Genomic DNA, 6,818 nt, shown 5'->3' with positions numbered 1-6,818 from the left:
GTACATTACCAACTATCTAATGATAAATAAGCTTAATTAAAACCTAAGCATTAAACAATGTAAACGCCCATGATTCTTAGGGCTTGTTTGATAGGCGTATGCTAGATTATGGGGTAATCTAAGAATCATTCATTTGAAAAACTGATTGCAGTGGAAAATAAATTTGATCATGTTTATTTGGTGAAAAAAAACTATTTCACAAAATGGCACCAAAAAAAAATCATTACATTTGATTGAAGGTAATCTTATCTACAAATATAACCAAATTGTCAATAATACTTGTTGCTGCTTGGGAGTCAAGCTAGCTCAGATTGTTGAGTTGGAGTCAGGAGTGAGAGAGTGGGCAAGCAATGGCCACAGACACCAATCGAGATCTCTGAGTTGGATGTAGGTGCTGTGTCCTTGATTGATCTCTTGAGCTGGATCTTATAACCCACAAAGATAGAAAAGTCCTCACATTGGGGGCTCTCCAATGACGAACCCTCCGATACCTAAGTCAGTCTCCTGCGAAAATAAACATAAGAGGTCTAAGCTTTTAGAAAGAGTTCAGCAGTAGAGTCGAGTGTGAAGTATGATAGACTAGAGAGTGGAAGCTCAGAGGGTGTCATGTGGAGAATGGAGTTTAGAGATGGAGTTAGAGGAACTCAGTGCTCTGTAAAGGAGATAAATTCTAGATCGTATCGAATCAGTCTCTAGGAGAAGGTATATAAAATAAGAATTCACTTTTTACCTGGAGAGTCTCAGAGAGTAGAGTTTTATAGATAAAGGTGGGTACCCATCGTCTATGGGAGCATGTGCCATTTGCTAAAGAGCAGTGGTCATGAGGACGTGCTCTAATTGTTAGAAAATAACAGCTTGTATGTTCCAAAATTTGTTAAAATTATGGATCTCACTTAGTGGAGGAGAAAGTGGAGCAACAAGATGGCTAGCTGCTTATTGTCTAACGGATAAAAAACTCTAGAGCTCCTCCTGAAGCGAAAATTCAGTGCAAGGGCAAAATGATAATTTTAAAATTTTTTCAAAATTATCATTTTACAGCGAAATTATTAATTAATCTTATTAATTAATACTAATTAACCCTATATTAGGATCTAAATATGATACAACAGCATGCATTTAAATTTGAAATTCAAATTTGAAACAGTAAACTTTTTACTGTACTGTGTTCAGAACATATCACCTTTTGCGGGTAGTCGATCACCGTAATCTGATCACCGTCAGAGGGCTCTGATCATCACGTCACAGCCACACTAGTGTCTGGCCTCTGCGGATCGTCCACACGAAGCTTCCGTCTGATCGGCTCCTCACGAATGCTAGTTCGTGATTTCACCCTTTTGATGGTTGATGTTGATCGAACTCCTTCGATCGATGTGTGCCGACTCCTCGAATGCTCTGGATCATCTACACGGTTGGTTGAGAGGCTGATGGATCTCTCCCTGAAATTTGGTGGACTCACGACACTCGTGGCACACAAATCTCACTTCCCGATCCCTAGGTAGAAACCCTAGGGTACACACCAAAAACCCTGCGACCAATTTTCTTTCTTTTCTTTCTTTTTCTCTCAGAAGGTTTTGGACCTTCACCTCACACACAAGGCTTCCTTACGCCCCACTTTCTTTCTCAAAATTTTTCTACGCACACCCCAGTTCCCTATCTCTTTTAAAATAGTTCAAAACGTGTCTTATCCGCGTGAGAGGATAAAGACAAGTGGTTACATATTTGAATTCAAATCAAATTTGAATTCAAACTAAAACCAACTCATCCCTATCCACTTGGGCGTGAGAAGAGAAGGTGCGAGTCTGCTTTGTGCATGGAAAGGTTTCACGAGAAACTCTTTCTCGTGTGAGATGTGGGGCGCTAAAGTGGATAATATTATGTATGCGCAAGAGATAAGTTATCCATTCAAATTCAAACATGCTTTGAATTTGAATGGCTAACTAATCATCTTTATCCAAATATTGGCGCACAAGAGTGGGCGTGAGAAGGGCTTTGTGTGAGAAAAAATTCATGAGAAGTTTCTTCTCGTGAATTCAAATGGACGCAGAGATTTAAGGTGGTGCAGGGATTCAAATTCAAATGGTGGTTTGATCTTAATTGAACCAACCTAATCAAAATAGATTAAGCATAATTAGACTAAATTAAACCCAACTTAATTAGGCTTAATTAGGCTCAATAAAATCCTAATCAAATCAGAAATTGACTAAGTCCAACCCCTGATCAAATCAGGGACCAAACCATCTCGACGATTAGGTCAACTCTTAACCTAATCGGGTCAAACCCACCTGAATCCAATTCAATTGGACTTGATACAAAAATAATTACTCAATCAAATTGAGTTAATTAGTGATCAAATCACTAATAAAATCTCTCATAATTATTGAGTCCAAATCCGATGGGCAATCGGGTATCAAAGTCCATCAATATGAAACCTTGATCAAAGAGTTCAAATTTCAAATTCAAAATTTGAAATTCAAAATTTGAAATTCAAAATTTTGACCCCGGTACCCAAAATGTGTGGAACTCATGATCAGAGAATCCTAATTCTCAATCATAGAGTCCCAGACACATAAGACTCATAATCAGCCATCAGATCAGAAAGGAACCTCTAATGTGTGTGACCCCGCAGGTTCAAACCTAAGCCGGTAGCACAGGAACCAATTTTTGTACTAATCGAAGTGACCATCTAGCAATGGTATCCGACGATCGAATAGGTCGAATAATCGCAATCACAATATTCAGAACCTACGTGAATATGGTTATCGTATAATTCATCCCTTTTGACCCCTGTGTTTAGGATGACTCAGGGTTAAACTGTCAACCCTGATGAGATCATCCAAATCGTGCTCAACTCAATTAGTCCTGTGACTCCTCACTAGGACTACCCTGGCCAAGGTTTTGCTAAATTGAAACACGACTGTACACAGCTCCTAAACTGGAGTGGTCAATCCCATCTTGACACACGCACTGACAAGTCAAGTACTTGACTACACCCAGCAACCTTCCGTCACTGAATTAGAAATTCAGATAGTCCAGTGCCTAAGTGCAGTGAGTTGCTTGCAAGTCACCGTGGCGGTCTCAGGTCGGAGGGATATTTATACCCATATCCCATCGGAGCAAATCTTGACAGCAGAAATAGCTCCGGAGTCGGTCACGTTCAGTGCAGATGTACCATTATATCTCACCTGTATGCCATACCAGTGTCTCCACACTCCTTGGTTATGAGGACAACCAACCCATATGGCACACAATGACCTATGCTCGATAAACGTTGTCGTCCTTGGTAACAACGTATCATTTGGTCGCGAACAGGTTTCAGGACTAAGCGATAAATCCTCCTTTGTCGAGTCTAAATAGTCCTAAGGACTTCACCACAACACAGGAGTTCATTAGAATATGAAATATTTGTGATGAAAAAATATCAAAATAACTTTTATTTATTTATAATTCATGTACTAATACAAAAGGAGGACAATCGTCAACAGGCTGATGATTGGCTTTGGGACACTATTCCCAACAATCTCCCACTTGACCTAAAGCCAATCGGTGCAGTATCTAATACCCATCTTCGACTTATAGTCGTTGAACTCCTTCACCGCAATGGCTTTAGTGAATGGGTCGGCCAGGTTCTCCTTCCCGTCAATCTTCTGAAGGTCGATGTTACCTTGATCCACGATCTTCCGGATGAGATGGTAGTGGTGCAGAATATGCTTTGTCCACTGGTGTGCCTTCGGTTCCTTCGCCTGAGCAATGGCTCCAGAGCTGTCACGGTAGAGCAAAATTGGACCAACAAGGGAGGGTGCTACTCCGAGCTCGGTGATGAATTTTCTCAGCCATACTGCTTCTTTGGCAGCATCTGATGCAGCAATATACTCTGCCTCGCATACTGAATCAGCCACAGTGTGCTGCTTGAAACTCTTCCAGCAGACAGCCCCACCATTAAGGGTAAAAATAAATCCTGACACACTCTTGCTGTCATCGCGATCAGACTGAAAACTAGAGTCTGTAAACCCTATAAGTCTCAAGTCCGATTCACCATATACAAGCCACTGGTCCTTAGTATTTCTTAAATACTTCAGGATGGTTTTAACAACTTTCCAATGATTCTCTCCTGGATCAGATTGGTATCTACTCACTACCCCTAGTGAGTATGCCACATCTGATCGTGTACATGTCATGGTGTACATGATAGATCCCACTGTCGAAGCATATGGAATCCTACCCATACGCTCTCTCTCTTAAAGTGTTGTCGGACAATCCCTTTTTGAGAGAGAAATTCCATGGCCTATCGGTAGATAGCCTTTCTTGAAATTCTCCATGCTGAACCTTTTCAGCATAGTATCAATGTACGTGGACTGGGATAAGCCAAGCAACCTTTTAGATCTATCCCTATAGATTCTTATCCCTAGGATGTAGGAAGCTTCTCCCAAATCCTTCATGGAGAACTGTGACGATAGCCAAATCTTTATTCCCTGTAATGCAGGGACATCATTTCCGATTAAGAGAATGTCATCCACATACAATACAAGAAATACTACTACTGGACCATTAGCCCACTTATAAATGCAGGGCTCTTCTCCGTTCTTAACGAAGCCATACGTTTTGATCGTCCTATTAAAACGTATGTTCCAACTCCGAGATGCCTGCTTAAGTCCATAAATGGACCTTTGTAGCTTGCATACCTTAGACTCATCTGTGGATGTGAACTCTTCAGGTTGTATCATATACACCTCTTCATCCAGCTCTCCGTTTAGGAAAGCTGTCTTCACATCCATCTGCCAGATTTCATAGTTTAGATGGGCAGCTATCGCAAGCATAATCCGAATGGATTTGAGCATTGCCATAGAAAAAATGTCTCGTCATAGTCTATACCATAACGTTGACGATATCCCTTGGCAACCAGACGGGCTTTATAGGTCTCCACCTTTTCGTCTGCGCCCCTCTTTCTCTTGAAGACCCACTTACCCTATGGGTTTCACTCCTTCAGGTGAGTCAACCAATGTTCACACATCGTTGACCTTCATGGACTCCATTTCAGATTTCATGGCCTCTAGCCATTTCTCAGAGTCAGATCTCTGCATTACATCCATGTAGGTGATCAGATCCTCATCGTTTTTATCAAGTTCGACAGGATCGCCATCCCAGACCAAGAAATCATAGTATCTGTCCGATTGATGTGGTACTCTACCAGACCGCCTTAAAGGTGCATAATCAATGGGCTCCGGATCTGATCTAATCAAATCTGGTTCAGGTTCAGTAACATGTGTCGGATTTTTCACCTGTTGAACTTCGTCAAGTTCGACCTTAGAGGCAACAGTTCCTTCACTAAGGAACTTCTTTTCTAAAAAGATTGCCTTAAGGCTGACAAACACCTTTTGCTCATCAGCAAGGTAGAAATAATACCCTTTGGTCTCTTTTGGGTACCCTATAAAATTACACTTGTCAGATCTAGGTCCAAGCTTGTCAGTAATTAAACGTTTAACATAAGCCGGACACCCCCAAACCCTAATGTGCGAGAGTACTGGCTTACGTCCTATCCATATCTCATATGGCGTTTTGGCTACGGACTTACTCGGAACTCTATTTAGAAGGTAACAAGCCGATTCGAGTGCATATCTTCAGAGGGAGATCGGCAGACCAGCAAACCCCATCATGGATCGAACCATGTCCAATAAGGTCCGATTTCTCCTTTCAGACACACCATTATGCTATGGTGTTCCAGGAGGAGTCCACTGAGAGAGAATCCTATTCTCTCCTAAATACGTCAGAAACTCATTGGAAAGGTATTCACCTCCTCGATTAGATCGAAGAATTTTAATACACTTCCCAGTTTGTTTTTCTACCTCATTTCGGAATAGTTTGAACATTTCAAATGACTCCGACTTATGCTTCATTAAGTAGACATACCCATACCTCGATAGGTCGTCTGTGAAGGTTATGAAGTAGAAATATCCACCTCTTGCACTTGAGCTCATAGGTCCACATACATCAGAATGTACCAGACCCAAGAGTTCACTGGCTCGCTCACCTTTTTCAGTAAAAGGTGACTTGGTCATCTTTCCAAGAAGATAAGACTCATAGGTTGGAAGTGATTCACAATCACCAAATTCAAGAATTCCTTCTTTAGCCAACCTGTTTATCCTGTTCTTATTGATATGACCTAGCCTACAGTGCCAAAGGTAGACTTCTGACACATTATCTATTCTAGGACGTTTATCGAAGTTTTGAACCACATTAACAGGTTGTGATAGTAAGTAAATTCTATTATTTAATTATCCAACAAATATTGTAACACCATTCAAAATGATATTGTAAATATTTTTTTTTATTAAAAAATCATAACCGTACATGGCCAAAAGGCCTACAGAAATAATATTTAATAAAAAGCTTGGACAATAGTGACATTCACTCAGAATTACATTACGAGAATTGATTACAAGACTCATGATTCCTAAAGCTAGAACTGGAACTTTGCTTCCATCTCCAACGTTCAGGAACCTCTCGCCTTCATCAAATCTCCTACTGACCTGCAGACCCTGCATCGAATTACAAATATGATAAGGGCTTCCAGTATCCAATACCCAGACAGTAGTATCACAAATGGAAAAGTTGCAAGGAGTTATCATATAATTACCTTGCTTCTTCTTCGGCCTGTTCGGATCCAGGGAGGCTATATATTGAGGACAGTTCCTCTTCCAATGCCCCTGCTTCTTGCAAAAGAAGCACTCCGCCTGGCTCTGGTAGGGCTTGTGCTTCTTGATCTGACCCTGTGCAACCATCCCAGCATGAGGTTGTACCTTCTTGTTCTTCTTCTTCTTGTT

The sequence above is a fragment of the Elaeis guineensis genome, chromosome 1 (genome assembly GCF_000442705.2).
Source record: "Elaeis guineensis isolate ETL-2024a chromosome 1, EG11, whole genome shotgun sequence".
Classification (NCBI taxonomy): domain Eukaryota; kingdom Viridiplantae; phylum Streptophyta; class Magnoliopsida; order Arecales; family Arecaceae; genus Elaeis; species Elaeis guineensis.
This window is presented reverse-complemented; position numbering follows the sequence as displayed.